Source organism: Panthera leo, chromosome Y (genome assembly GCF_018350215.1).
Source record: "Panthera leo isolate Ple1 chromosome Y, P.leo_Ple1_pat1.1, whole genome shotgun sequence".
NCBI classification, from domain to species: domain Eukaryota; kingdom Metazoa; phylum Chordata; class Mammalia; order Carnivora; family Felidae; genus Panthera; species Panthera leo.
In genome coordinates this window covers 4,538,061-4,553,293 of record NC_056697.1, presented here as the reverse complement: position 1 = coordinate 4,553,293, position 15,233 = coordinate 4,538,061, and the positions used below count along the sequence as shown (strand labels likewise).

The 15,233-nt window shown below is 45.2% G+C and overlaps 1 protein-coding gene across 1 annotated transcript in view; it reads right to left on the bottom strand.

Annotated features, from left to right (window-relative positions):
• STS (steroid sulfatase) overlaps positions 1-15,233 on the bottom strand; it is a 153,023-nt gene that overhangs the window by 107,491 nt on the left and 30,299 nt on the right. The window contains exon 2 of the mRNA XM_042926533.1: positions 11,051-11,177. The gene's annotated coding sequence lies outside the window, so the exon portion shown is untranslated. The remainder of the gene's footprint in view (positions 1-11,050; positions 11,178-15,233) is intronic.

Sequence of the window (15,233 nt, the reverse complement as noted above, 5' to 3'; positions counted from 1 at the left end):
AGGGAGGCACGCATGCCATTCAAGAACACATTCCTATCAACCTCAGAAATGTGTGAAGGTACAAGCATGGGGGGAAGACAAATAAGTGACACAATAAAACATTACGCAGCCCTTAAAATTCTTGAGTTTTGAAGAATATCTTGTCACGAAAGAAAACTTTACAGTGTAACATTAGGGTGGAAAAGGCAGAGCTGGACATTAAACAAAGGCAGCATGATCACAAATTTTTTAAAAATGTTTATTTATTAATGTTGAGAGAGAGTGTGCACGAGCAGGAGAGGGGCAGAGAGAGACAGAGTGGGAGAGAGAGAATCTTAAGCAGGCTCCATGCTGTCAGTACAGAGTCTGGTGTTGGGCTCAAACTCACCAACTGTGAGATCGTGACCTGAACCGAAATCAAGAGTCAGACACTCAACTGACTGAGCCACCCAGGCGCCCCATGGCAGCATGATCACAATTAAAAAAACAAAACAAACAACTATTCATATTACTACATGGATACGTATGGTTTATGCATGTACTTACTTGTAGAGAAAAATGATAAAACTTCATTTATAATCAGTTTTGAGTGAGTGGGACCAAGCAGGGGTTTTTAGATAATTTTTAAATGTATTCTTGTGTTTATCAAAGCGTTCTACTTATTTTTATAATCAGAAAAAAAAAAAAAAAGTCCACAGAGTGCAACTCAATCATACTGGCTTTGTGCCGATGGATATAATGTCACAATTAAATTTATAAAACGCCTCAAATATGATAATTTGCACTAATGGGAGTAAAAAGACAATGAATCTATGCTTCCAGTAAGCCTGAAGAGACCCTAATTGAGACAACCTCAATGTGATGAGCTCTGATTTTTAAATCATGACGTTCTAAGGCTGTGCAGCTGGCCCTTGTCAGGCAAGATTCTCTTTTTAGAGAAATCTTTTTAAGTGCTTATTCTTTCCACACAAGCACATGGTAAATGCTTAATACACACTCACTGCAGAGAATTGAATTAACACAGATTTCGCATCTCTGGAGTTTTTCCCTTGTGGAAGAAAGTTCTGCTTGCAACAGCACCGCGTCTGAAATGCTGAAGGTCTAAAACCACAGGTCTAATATGCTTGTATCTGGCATAGCTTTGCAACCTTCGCCTGTCTTTGTCACCATCTTTTGGGTATGTGTTGCTGGGAAGAAAGAAAACCACCACCAAAGTGTCTAATGATGAGAGAGAGAGAGAGAGAGAGAGAGAGAGAGAAAAGGCACAGTGACTGTTTCATATTGAAGACACTGTGAGTTTGAAACCTGTGAAGCAACAGTCAGGACTCCACAGAACACCACAAGCCCGGAGCCTGGAGGCCTCACGTTCAGTCTCCAAACTCTTGTCTGCTCTCTTATCATGGCTGGTTCCATGGCCCCGCAGCCCATATGGCAGGATGAATAGCATCCACGTCAGTGTCCCAAGATAAGTGCACCAAACCTCCAGGACAGCTCCCTTAAGCTGGGGGGACCCCCACACCCCCGCAAACCACAAGGACCAGCAACTCGTGGGTAGATCACTACCGAGAAAAACGCATCCTCCCGCAGCACATCCAGAATGGACACAAGGATGGAATGTGACATCCATCCTTCCCAGGACGTGAAGAGGCTGATGCCTTCAGTCTGCAGCTATAAACAATGACTCAGTGAACCTTAACTCTGCCCGAAAATGTCTCCGTATGTGTGTATGAGAGAGAGAGAGAGAGGCTAAGTAGAAGACAAAACGGGTTTGGGTTTCTATGTTCAGAACATTCTTAAATTAGGAGTATCTTTGTTGTTGACTCAGAGCACTTCACCGCAAATGCGTCCCTTCTAGAACATTCTGAACACGGAAACCACAAAGGAGCGGCAGCAGAAATGGGGGTGCTGGGGGGAAAAGGAGCAAAGTGGTTGAGATGATGGGAGGCTAAGAGGTGCGGAGCTGCAGGTGTGTGCAGGTAACGGGCTGCAGACTCTTCTAGAACTTTTGTTCTTGGTGTGGGTCCATGGAAGCTCACACTACCAGACTCGGCACCAGGGAAATGCGCTCGCCAGGATGCTATGGATCCATTCTCGTTCTTGGAGAGTCATTGCCATCATTACGTAAAAACAAACAAACAAACAAAAACAAGTTTACCCCCCTTCCTCTCTCTCCCCATCTTTTCCCACCATTTTCCATGTTGGACCCAACAAACATCCAGAGACAGGAGGAGAAAGAAGGGAAGTCTGTTAATGACAGCAGTGAGACATGGACGGCCGACACGTTGCTTTTCTATACCACACACGCCATAAGATAACTCAAGATTTGAGAGTCTAGACTCACTGCATACAACTTGGACATTTCCTGCAAGTCTGGCAAAAAATTCTCTTGAGGGAGTTACCTCACGGCTCCTTCATGCTTTCCAATGTTATGAAAGAACGCTGATGAGAAAAAAAACTGTTACTGAAATAATATTTTCAAATTAGTAACAAGAAAACAAGCCCTTGGAGACTAATCCACAGTTTTTGACCCTCCTAATAAAGATGACCCAGAATAATATTTGAAAGATCATTAGTATTCAAAAAAAAAAAAAAAGAAAGAAAAAAGAAAATTGAAGTTCACAAAGTTCTCTGATACGCGAAATGTGAACTCCATCTGAACAGGAAATCAAAATTGCTTTTAGTTATCGCTATGATGTTCAGCATTATTAAACATGCTTAACACACTTATCTTTACACTTGGATGGTAAGGTCATAAGCTAAGGACCTTAGGAGGAAGTTTTCCATTTCTAGTAAAGCCAAATGTCCTTCCGAGGCAAATTTATTCTGCAGATGAGGTTTCCTACCCTCAGAATAACTAGTTTGACGCCTGTCTTACAAAACAAAGAACATAACTAATCAAGGAGATGACATCTGACCCACTCTTGGGAGTATACATTAACCATGCACCTGATCAAACCCTACCCTGAATATTAGATATTGAAATAAATAAACGTGACAGACAACTAAACCCAACCGGCTCCCCATTCATCCAGTACGAAACGTTACATAATTAAACACATTCAGCAAATCCCCCCAGAGTCTGGAAACAGACTGCAAAAATCTAAGGACTCCCACAGACTGACGTGTGGTTATAAAAAGGTAGAATTCAAAGACAGAATGCACATGTGAAGTTACAAAAGACAGATATTAGGAAACCATGATATTCGAGGGCAAATTTCCATTCTGCTGTCATATTCCGAGTTTATCTTGTTTTAATTTATTAATGTTTATTCATCTTTCAGAGAGAGCACAAGCAGAGAAGGGGCAGAGAGAGGGGGACAGAGGATCATGAGAAGGCTCTGTGCTGACAGCAGTAAGCCTGATGTGGGGCCACAACTCAGGAACCATGAGACCATGATCTGATCCACAGTGAGACGTTCAACCAACTGAGCCATCCAGGCACCACTCAGAGTTCATTTTACTAAACCAATGGATATAAAGTCATATAGGAGTACAGTACAGATTTAATGAAAAGATCTCAAGTGAAACAGTATAGGTAGAAATAGTATTACACAGACCGCTCGTCATCGACCGATTATTGTTTTAAAATTAGAGGGCTGTGCCTCTCCATTATAAAATCAATCTAATTATAAGCACTTTATTACTGTCTTTCAACATTTTATATGGACAGATGACAAAGAATGTGAAATTGAGGTATGGATTACTTCCTGACTTCAAATAATATCGTATTTCATACTTGAAACTGTATTGTAGTCGACTTTCTACGGAAGTCACTCCGAAAGTGGAGAGTTTAATAGCTTTTTATTATTTTTTTAATGTTTATTTATTTTTGAGAGAGAAAGAGCGAGCACGCACACGTGGGGCAGGGACAGAGAGAAAGGGAGACACAGAATCCAAAGCAGGCTCCAGGCTCTGAGCTGTGAGCACAGAACCCAGCAGGGGGCTTGAAGCCACAAACCATGAGATCATGGTCTGAGCCAAAGTCCAGCATTTAACCAACTGACCACCCAAGCGCCCCAGGAACTTTTCAAAGGCAAAGAAGACCATCACAACAGAACACCCCACATGCAGCGTAGATGAAGTGACTGCCACACTTCCTCACTGTCGTCAGCTACACAATGAAAGCACATGGGGTGCAACATGGCAGAAAATTCAGGGACCTTAATTTAAAATTTTGCCTCAAGAAAAAAGGCTACATGCTTCCTCCAGGAGTGATATGCGTTCACTCCTCTAAGGGATCCTGCCTAGGTTCGTAGGATATCATCTTTAACAGGTGTTAGCCTCTGTCATATTTGGCAAAGAGGAAGCTTGAACCGCCCCAGACCCAGTTAAAGACTCTTTTCTCCATTGGGGTAAGTTAGAGGCCAAACTGTATCGGAAAGGTGATGATTTTTGTTTTTTTTTTTGCAAGTAACCTTACTTGACTGAAATCCAAGGAACATAATTTAAAATGGATATGACATCAGAACTATCTTTTTTTTGTTGTTTTTTTAAAAAGTTTATGTATTTGAGAGGGAGAGAGAGAGAGAGTGAGCGAGTGAGCTGGTGAGGGGCAGAGAGAGGGGGAGAGAGAGAATCCTGAGCAGACTCCACACTGTCAGCACAGAGCCCAACGTGGGGCTTGAACCCATGAACCGTGATATCATGACCTGAGCTAAAATCAAGAGTCAGATGCTCGACCACCTGAGCCACCCAGGCGTTCCAGAACCATCTTTTTTCACTCATGTACTCAACAAGTAGTTGTTTCCTAAACAGCAACAAGGCAGCCTGCAGCATCAACAACACGGCAGGGAGCATCGTGGGTTTCCTGCCCTCGGAGACCCTGCGATGTGTCTGCGGAGACAGACGTGACTCAAAGCATCGAGACCGTGCCATTGATCCCATCCGAGAGGGACTACTGCTCCACATGGGGCACGAGTGTCTGGAGCGGGGAGGGGGGACGTCACGTAGCTAGAGGGCCACCGCCAGAAGTTTGCTGGTCCGGGGGGGTGGGGGGGGTTGACCTTAGGAGGAAGAAACAAGCGCCTGACTTGGGAGCACTTTATAATGCAACGTGTCTGCAGGGCGCAGAGAGAGCAAGCAGGTGGAAGGTGCAGATCCCTGGGGAAGGCAAGGTCAGTAGGAGTCCCATCATGGATACCCTCCCTCCCAGCCCTGGTTCCAGAACCCTGTCTGCCCTGAGCCACTGGAGAGCTCCAACAGGGTCAGAGGCAGCATCACGTCTAGGTGTTGAGAAGGCACTTCTGACTGTTGATGGTGCACACAGACCATCAGGAGGCCGGCGTGATACACACGTGAGAGGGGGGATGGCTCGGCCCGACGTGTGGATGGACAGACAAGGGTCACCTCAGAAGCAATGCACAGAGATTGCTGATCTATTAGCATGAGAAGATTCTGCGTCTAAATGTCACGTCCTCCAAACTAATGCATGTGGCCCTGGTGTTGTGCTCACTCCCCGTGGCCAGACAGTAATGCTAATGGAACTGTGCCTAAGACACAGCTGAGGCCACGGATGGACCCATCTCGTCTTTTTTTTTAAGTGTATTTATTTATTTTGAGGTGGGGGGGGGGGTAGAGGGGGAGCCACAGAGAGAGGGGGGACCGAGGATCTGAAGCAGGTTCTGTGCTGACAGCAGAAAGCCCGATGTGGGGTTCGAACTCACGAACCACGAGATCATGACCTACACCGAAGTCTGATGCGTAACCGACCAAGCCACCCAGGAGGCCACCAGAGGAGCCACCCGAGACCCATGTCGTATTTATGTAAATTATCACACATTTCTCGGCATCAGAGATCCTCGGTTATAACACAGCACAGGAAGAGAAATCAGCAGTTTCCACTGTTGTGAGTCAAAGCATCTTCTGTCCATAAGAAAGGCCAACACATGTGGGGGCGCCTGGGTGGCTCAGTCAGTCGACTGTGCGACTTCGGCTCAGGTCGTGATCTCACAGTTTGTGGGTTCCAGCCCTGTGTGGGGCTGTGTGCTGAGTGCTCAGAGCCTGGAGCCTGCTTCGGATTCTGTGTCTCCCTCTCTCTCTGCTCACGCTCTCTCTGTCTCTCAAAAATAAATGAACATTAAACAAAACCAGTCCAACATATGTGAAAGTCAGTGTTGCTTTGCAGGAAGTGAGTAGAATCAAGTTGGACCACTCCCCCAGGCTTGGAGAAGGTTCTGGGTCACAGCCTGAGGAGCCCTTACAGTTCCAACGGGAACGGTGTGCCCAGCACTGCATATGGGGTCTCATGTTTGACGTGTTTTCACTAGAATGGATGTAATGATTGCAAATTGAGTATTTGGCTGGAGACTGTCTGTAGATGTGTTCTAAAACTGGAGTGTTTTATTCCTCAGGTATTATGACATGTGCTTTTTAAAAATGTACGATAAAGTTTTGGCTCTAAATTCTGAAGCCAGACTGTGCTTACCAACAAGGAGCTGGATGGGCTCTGACCGTCCTGCTCTGGCGAAAGATGTACAGACCCTCAGCACCTGCCTAAACTCTGCCTCGGCAGACCATGCACCCACAAAGGCAGAACTGGAGGTATAAAGCGGACCAGTATGCATACACATCCTGAGCCAACTTCTGGGACGGAATGCAGTAGTGATCAAGCTCCATGTGGATCCTGTCTGGGAAAAGGGGCGGGGCCCAGGAAGTTTGCAAGGTGGCACAAGAATTACCAAAGAGGGGCGCCTGGGGACTCAGTCTGGTGAGCATCCAACTTCAGCTCAGGTCATGATCTTGAGGTCCATGAGTTCGAGCCCCATGTTGGGCTCCATGCTGACAGCTCAGAGCCTGGAGCCTGCTACGGATTCCATGTCTCCCTGTCTCTCTGCCCCTCCCCCATTCTCACTCTGTCTCTGTGTCTCAAAAATACATAAACACTGGGGCACCTGGGTGGCAAAGTCACTTGAGCATCCGACTTCAGCTCAAGTCATGGTCTCACAGTTTGTGGGTTTGAGCCCCGCATCAGGGTTCACGCTGACAGCTCAGACCCTGCTTGAGATTCTCTCTCTCCCTCTGTCTCTTCCACTCTGTTTTCTTTCTCTCTCTCAAAATAAATTTTAAAAAACTTAAAAAAAAAAACTGGTCCTGTACAAAATTTTAAACACACCATCAGTGGAACCAAAATATCTCCAACAGGAGAAGGAAAATAAAACTTTATAACCTGTTTTCCCCCAAAGTCACTTTTGAAAACTTCCAAACTCACAGAACAGTCGAAAGCACACACACGAAGTTGAAAGCATGCACACAAATGCACGTATCCTACTTCACTTAGGTTTACTGTCTCTATTTTGCCACAGCTGCTTGCTTTCTGCCTCTGTGTACCCGTGCATGTACACACACACATACGTATGTGCACACATTTTCGTTCTACACCAGAAAATTAAGAAAGGATAAGAAATGTACTTGTATTCATCTCATGATGTTTCACAGCAAGCTGCACAGAGGATAACTCTTGACCCTCTAGAAAGTTCCACGTGGGTGTCTCAGAATAAGGACACCTCCTCCATAAACACAACACCACAAGAACAACTGTGCGGACTAACACTGAGTCAATCAACTCACCGCCCAGACAGCCCCCAAATAATTGTACCACCTGCTTCTTCTTTCCCCCGTCTAGGACCCTCTCCACATTCAGGTACTGTCATTGTGTTTCTTCATCTTTTTATTATTTTTCTTTTTGAAAGTTTATTTAGACAGAGAGCAAGTGCATGTGCTCGTGTCCATGAGTGGAGGAGAAGCAGAGAGAGACGGGAAGGGAGAGAGAATCCCACGCAGGCTCTACACTGTCAGCACAGGGCTTGACACGGGGCTCGAACGCCCGAACCGTGAGATCATGACCTGAGCCGAAATCAAGAGTCAGACGCTTCACTGACTGAGCCACCCAGGTGCCCCTCTTCATCTTCTTAAATCTGGAACTGTCCCTGACCTTTCTGTGCTTCCCATGACACTGATTATTTTGGAAGAATCCAGGTCAATTGTCCTTGACAACGGGCTACATTCTGGATTTGTCTGCTCGTTTCCTTGTGAACGGATTCCAGGTGAAAGCTTTTGGTAGGGACATTACACGGGTTATTTTCTGTTCTCGCTGCCTGCTATCAGGAGGAACGTGACACCAAAGTGCCCTGCTATCCATGATCCCTTGGTCAACGGTACAATCTCCAGATTGTTTTGTGTTCTCTTACAATGTGTCTGATAATGAACCTTCCCTCATTCATTATCTCTGAGACACAAAACACAATCAACATAATTTTTGGGGGGTTGGGATTATCTTGACCCCAGAATGTGCTTGTTATCATGGGTGTTTGCTGCCACAAAATATCCTAAGGATTTACAATCCCCTTGAAAAATGTGTTCGTTATCATCAAAGGATTAAAAAAAATTACTATCCTAGTATATATTTAAACAGAATAAATCAAGAGATTGCTGGCAGTTCTTGTCAAGTAACAAGATGTGTCATAAAAAGGAAATTTCTTCAGTTTCATAGGCAAACTTTATTTTACTTTCAGTCAGCCTTTTTTTTGGAGGAGAAAATGGAGGAATATCTTATATAAAAGTATTTTCTTGATTATCACCAATCCACTTAGGGAGAGGGGGAAAGTTTAATATGCTGTACTCAAGAACCCTGAATTTAAATTGTGAAGTACATTAAAATACCCCATGAGGATGGCTTTATGTTGGTAAGACATAATGGATATTGTTATTAGGTATTTAGGAACAGATATTTTAGCCCCCACTGAAAGACTCCCACTTTACATCAGAACATTAAGGAAGAATAATGAATGCCATATTAGTTTATCATGAATTAATCATGAGCCTTTTCAGCTGCACACTTTTCATTAGCTTACTGAGTCTGTCAATTTTTTCTGAGCTCTTGTTGCTGGGTCCAAAGAATGTCAATGTCCCCTCTAGACTAAAATGACAAAAAAAAAAAAAAAAGTACTCAAAGTATTTCCCTGCAAAACATTCAGTTGGTTTCTAGGGGAATAAAAATAAAACTCTACTTAGCAGGTGCTTAAGGCTTTGAAAGCTATGTCAGAACTCCAAGCCAGCTCCTGCATTAACAATAAGTTTAGAAAATAAATTATTCTTTAAAACCCCCGAAAAGTCTGTGTCTGAACTGGAGAGAAGGAACAAACGAGCCTTTTAAGGAACAAATTACAGAAATCACAATAGAAAATAACTCTGTTAAGCTGCTAAGCATTAAGCACGAATATAAGCCAAGGATTTAAGCCTCCGTGGACGTTTCCTGTGGTAGGAGAATCGTCTGCTGTGCGGTTTCAATTTAATAGAGAAAAAAAAAAATCCTAAAACGTCTTTCTCTTTTTGTTCTCTTTAATTCTTATTCTACCGCAGATCCCTCAGAGTAAAAGACCGCTGAACATTCCACGAAGGAAGAAGAGAAGACGAAGCTGAAATGTCTTGCTGTACCGAACAAGCAGGGATTGTCCAGTTCTGCAGTGCTGATGCTCAGGGCTGGGTCTGAGTCCGCGGGGGTGTTGTCCTATGTGCTGTCAGCAGAACCTCTGACTTCCACCCACCAGATCCCAACAGCAAAGCTCCTCCAGAGTTACGACACCAAGAATGCCTCCAGATGTGTCGGATTCCCACCCCCGGGGGCAAAACCGGTCCACTGGAGAACTGCCTGCCTGTCATCAGCAATGCAATGGTCCAAACTGGAGTTCTGGAGATCTATTCAGGGCCTACTTGTGGGGAAGTAGGTTCTACTTACATAAATGGGTTAGAGAACAGCTTAGGGCAGAAAGCCGCCACCACGGGGCGAAAGGGCCCGAGGTGAGCTAGCAAGATATTGGACTGGGATCTAAAGTAACTTGTTGTATCACCTGCAGGAAATTACTTTCCCTCTGGTGCCAATATCCTTTGATCACAAACACCACTTGCCCACCCTACCTCCCCACCCCCACCCAGACTGTTTGCTAATATCTTGTGAGCTCAATCAATCCAGAGATGAAACCCGTTTGGGGCTCTTATCTCCTCCTGGACATTAGCCTCTGTCATATTCAATTCTGCGTGCGCCCTCTTCCTGGACAAGAGAGAACTCCAGACTCATAGTCGGCAACACCTCCCACCTTGGCTGGCAGCGTCATCCCAGTATTCACCATAGCTGTACCCCCCAAAACATCATCCTTCACTCTTCAGTCACCCTAGGAACCTGTCCTTGGCACCCCCATTTTACAAGAGGAGACCTGGGCACAGAGTCCTTAATCAGCTTCCTGAGGACATGAGGCCAGCGGGTGGAGAGCTGGGATCCGAATCCCAGGGACCTCTGACCCCACGACTCAGTTCCATCTTTGGGGGCCTTCCCACACCAATGTGAACCCGTATCTTCTTGGAAAGCATCTCCGTGCAGACTTCTCTGAGCCTGCTGCTACGGGGGACAAGGATGGGCTCTGATTGCCTCCCAGTGCCTATCTTGACATCATAATGGCAGAGTGTCATCAAGCTACACCCTCCGTGAGGTGCTCTTCCCTTCCCCCCTCCTCCTTCCCCTCCATCACGGGTATTTCTCCTATCAGTGCACACTGCCCTCTTTGGCGGTACCGCTTTTCTCCAAGAAAGCACGTGTGACCCCCGGATGCCGCCCTTTGGCAAATGTGACCTCTCGTGGGATAAGTCCCTTCTTCTTTTTTTTTTTTTTTTTTAATTTTTTAGCGTTTATTTATTTTTGAGACAGAGACAGAGCATGAACAGGGGAGGGTCAGAGAGAGAGGGAGACACAGAATCCGAAACAGGCTCCAGGCTCGGAGCTGTCAGCACAGAGCCCGACGTGGGGCTCGAACTCACGGACCGCGAGATCATGACCTGAGCTGAAGTCGGACGCTTAGCCGACTGAGCCACCCAGGCGCCCCCAAGTCCCTTCTGAACAAAAGGGCCAGGTGTGCTCCACATTCCTGTTGCCCCCGGCATGTCAGACCCTCCACAATACCATTTTAAAGTCACCAGGTACTCAGGTATTATTTACCAATGCTCAGGGCGAGGCAAGCACTTTGTGAACAGGCAGTGATCCATTCGGAAGGAAGGGACGTATGCGGGCACCTCTTATACTCACCCTGTAGCAACGGAAGACCGTCTTGGGTAGTTGTCCTCAAGGATCTGAGCTTCCTGACAGCATCATGTGCGGGCACACTGATGTGAGGGGCCCTCAGCAGACACGGATGAGGGGCACCAGGCTCATCCTGTGAATTCATTCAGAGGAAGAAGAGTCAGACACTGAATGAGCACATGGTGAAAAACTGCAGGGGAACATGCTCTTTCCTGCAGGGAGGATCTCCCTTCCCACACGTTTCTTCTTTCCACTCTCTGCCCAAACTCTGGTTAGCTATACGTCACAGCTGACTAGCCACCACCTCAGAGAAGCCCCCTCTGATTACCAATACAAAGCAAATAGATCCCTCCATGGTTCACTGTCATAGTATCTTGTTTCCCTTGAAGATCATTTATCACTATTTCCAATAACTTATATATATGGTTTCTTTTTATTTGGTATCTGTCCGTCCCACAGCCTCTAAGGATCAAGACAGCAGAGGCCATTCATGTGCCGTAGTAAGCTGTCAATAAATATTTTCCAAATAGCACTTGGATTGCAAACTGCAGCTCGCAGGACTGTCCCCCACCTGTTTTTATAGTGAAACAAGAATGTTATTCACATTCTTAAATGGTTGAGAAAAGAATGTTTTGCACAACGTGAAGAGTATATTAAATTGACATTTCAGAGTCCACAACGAAAGGATATTAGAACACAGACACATGCATTCGCTTCCTTATAATCTGTGGCTGCTTCTGTGCTATGGCACAGAGTTTAGTAGCTGCACAAGAGATTGTCTGGCCTGCGATGCTGAAAATGTTCACTATCGGGCCTCGGTAGGAAAAGTGTTTCAACTTCTGGTATAGAATCCTACACTCTATGAAGATGACTTTGAATCTACTGAAGAATATACTTATTTTTTTGAGTTGAGGACATTTAGACAAAAACTACCATATGCCTTAAAACAATTCATGTATAAGTCTATCGTTCATGCTGTAAAATATGAAGTATCATCCCACTTGATACGTCATATGCATAAGAGATCACCACATTGGAGAAAAACCACTATTCTATAGATCTTCACACATATAGATCTTGTTTCACTGAAGTTAAGCCTCCAACAACAATTTTTCAGGTTCAATCAGTGTCCCAGAAATGTTATTTTTTCCCCCCCGAGATGGCATTTGAAACTGTAATCAATCTTCCTGCATCTTCCGGCATGGCATTTCATGTTGGATTCTTGTGGAAATGGGATGCTGTGCTGTCAACATTGATCCTTAACCTCCCACTGCTGGGATGACAGAACCACCACGCAGGGCCGTCTCTTCCTCCGACTCTCCATGACATTATTTGGCGAGACAAAGATCATATGGATATGGATTTGAACAACTGGGTGACCCCCCCCCACCCCTTGTGAAACAGGGAAGACGCAAGTCGGTGTTTTCCTTTCGGTTGCCCACCCCTTTTATTTACAGAAAATAGATGCTGAGACATCAGCACGGAAACCCTTCGACCCGTGTTTGATACTTTGTGCCTGCTATCCTCGGTGACTAATGAAGAAGAAGAAACACGTCAAAGGAGATTAAGTCACAATGCCTCTCACAGTGGTATTGCCACAAGAAACCCTACCTGCAGAAGGAAAACAGCACAGGAGAACCTAAAAGCCCATGGTCAGAGGACATTTCTCAAAACAGCAGTGGAGTTGTTCTTAGCCAGGAGTGATTTCAGCCCACAGGGGTCATTAGGCAGTATCTGGAGACATTTCCGGTTCTCATGATTGGGTGGGTTCTACTAGCATCTAGTGGGTAGAGTCCAGAGACGCTGTCAAATATCCTACAATGTGCAATACAGCCCCTACCACAGAGAATCATCCACCCAGCCCCCCACCACAAAGGATGAGATGATCTCAAGTGTCGAAGTTTAGAAACTGGAGGGCACTGGTCCAATAATCCCTGAAGGGGTGTGATCACAAAGACAGGAAAATAAGGGACGTAGTTTGCTCCAACAATTATACACAGCAACAACATATGTACCAGTGATGGTTCCGCTATTACTCTGAAAAGTTATATGAACGTAAGTCTCTTGAGACACCACTATAATCCGAGTTCTAGTCACAGAACAAGAAGATTTAAGAGCAAGAGGTTACGGGTGCTGTATTATCGTGAACCTGTACGCTGACGAGTTGGTGGCTTCACAAATCATGAGCATGCTTCGTTACCCCTTCCTGTCTCTGTTTACCTACAATCGCCGTAACTGTCATTTACTTGGTCATGTGTCCATCACTCTCCTGCCCCTCCCCATTCAGTTGTATAAGACTGTGAACCACAACAGGGATCTCAGGATGGAATCAACGTCCACCATCCCTCTCCCTTGATTCTGAGATACAAGCCCTGGAAACCACAAAATTTTTGTAAACTTCTGATTGTATTTGGCAGCAGAAGCCAATGTGAACTGACTCGAGGCATCAGGTGGTATGTTAACCTGCCAGCCTCTGATACTGGCTAGTCCCAGGCGGCTCTGTGGTGACATCAGGCTTAACTGCACTGGGAAAACATCAACAAGAGCTCAAGACACCCTGTGAGCAGCAGTGAGAGGAAGGAGAGAAAGCATTTGTCACCAGCAGTAGCCTAGAAGTGTGGTTATTAAAGAAGTCTGGTTGTGCCATGCCTCAGAAAGAGATGGCATGGGAAGACGGTAAAGAAATGGAAAGGCAGGGTGTGGAAATCTGGCTGATTGCTTTGCCAAAGGCTGATCAATCCTCCCAGTCTGTCCGGGACTGAGGAGTTCCAGTGTTCAGACTGAGACGGCCCTGGGCAAATGTGCATGAGCTGACAACCCTACCTGCTTGTATAGGCTAGCAGAAGATTCTGTAGAGAAGTAAACACCGAAAGCCAAGTGTGAATACCGAGAAAGTTGACTGGAAGACTTCAAGAAGCTATTGGAAATCCATAGTGAAAACCATCTTCTGAACATATAGGAGCAGAAGGTGGTGTTGAGGAATTGGTAAAGAGAAGAGCGTTGGCGGATGCCATAGCATGGGCTCTGACATCAAGTGAGGACACAGGTTACCCTTCCCACCAGCTGCTGGTTGTGTCGGTAACTGATGGCGCTCAGCTGAATGTGTCTTTGGGAATTGCTCTCAGCCAGAGACAGTGGCCTTTCCCAAGGCATTGCCATCCCTCCATCCCTCGAGATTCCCATGGCTGGGTCCCAAAGGTGTGCCCTCCTTGATGCAAAGTGAGACAACTCTGAGAGCCACACCAGCTCCAGAGCTCCCTCCCAAACGGGATGAAGTCTTGTTGCGAGGGTATGACAACCCAACTTCTCCCTCTGCCTCACCATCCTCATAAGTGTGGATCCTAAGAACTCTGCCACCCCCCAAAACCCACCTTGTCCCAGAACCATTTCCTGGGACTCAACATAAGACAAGAGCTGATAAGACCATTAGTCCTGAATACATGTACAATATGATGAAATAGCCCCATATTCCCACTAACCTATAATCCTAGGCAAACCCTCAAAAACCATGGGAGAGAGGACTTCAGTCTCAGCCTGATGGTCCCAAGGCATGTCAATTCTTCAGGCAAAAGCAAGGTAAGAGTGGTCATTGATCAGAAAAATCAACAGCCGAGGTGCTTAAGAAAACAATCCCATTTACAAATGCACTAAAAATAATAAAAGACTTAGGAATTAAACAAGGAGATGAAAGGCTTGTACTCCAAAAACTATACAGGATTAATGAAAGAAACTGAAGATGAAACAAACAGATGGAAAGATATTCCACACTCATGGACTGGAAGAACAAATACTGTTAAAATGTCTACACTACCCAAAGCAATCTACAGATTTAATGCAATCCCTATGAAAATACCAACAGCATGTTTCACAAAACTAGAACAAATAATTCTAAAATTTGTATGAAACCACAAAAGACCGTGAATACCCATAGCAATCTTGGAAAAGAAAAACAAAATTGGAGGCATCACAATCCTAGATTTGAAGATATACTACAAAGTTGTAGTAATCAAAACAGTATGGTACTGGCACAAAAACAGACACTTGGATCAACAGAGCTGAATAGAGAGCCTAGAAATAAATCCATGATTATATGGTCAATTAATCTTTAACAAAGGGAGCAAGAATACGCAATGTGAAAAGGACAGTCTCGTCAACAAATGGTGTTGGGAAAACTGGACAACTACATGCA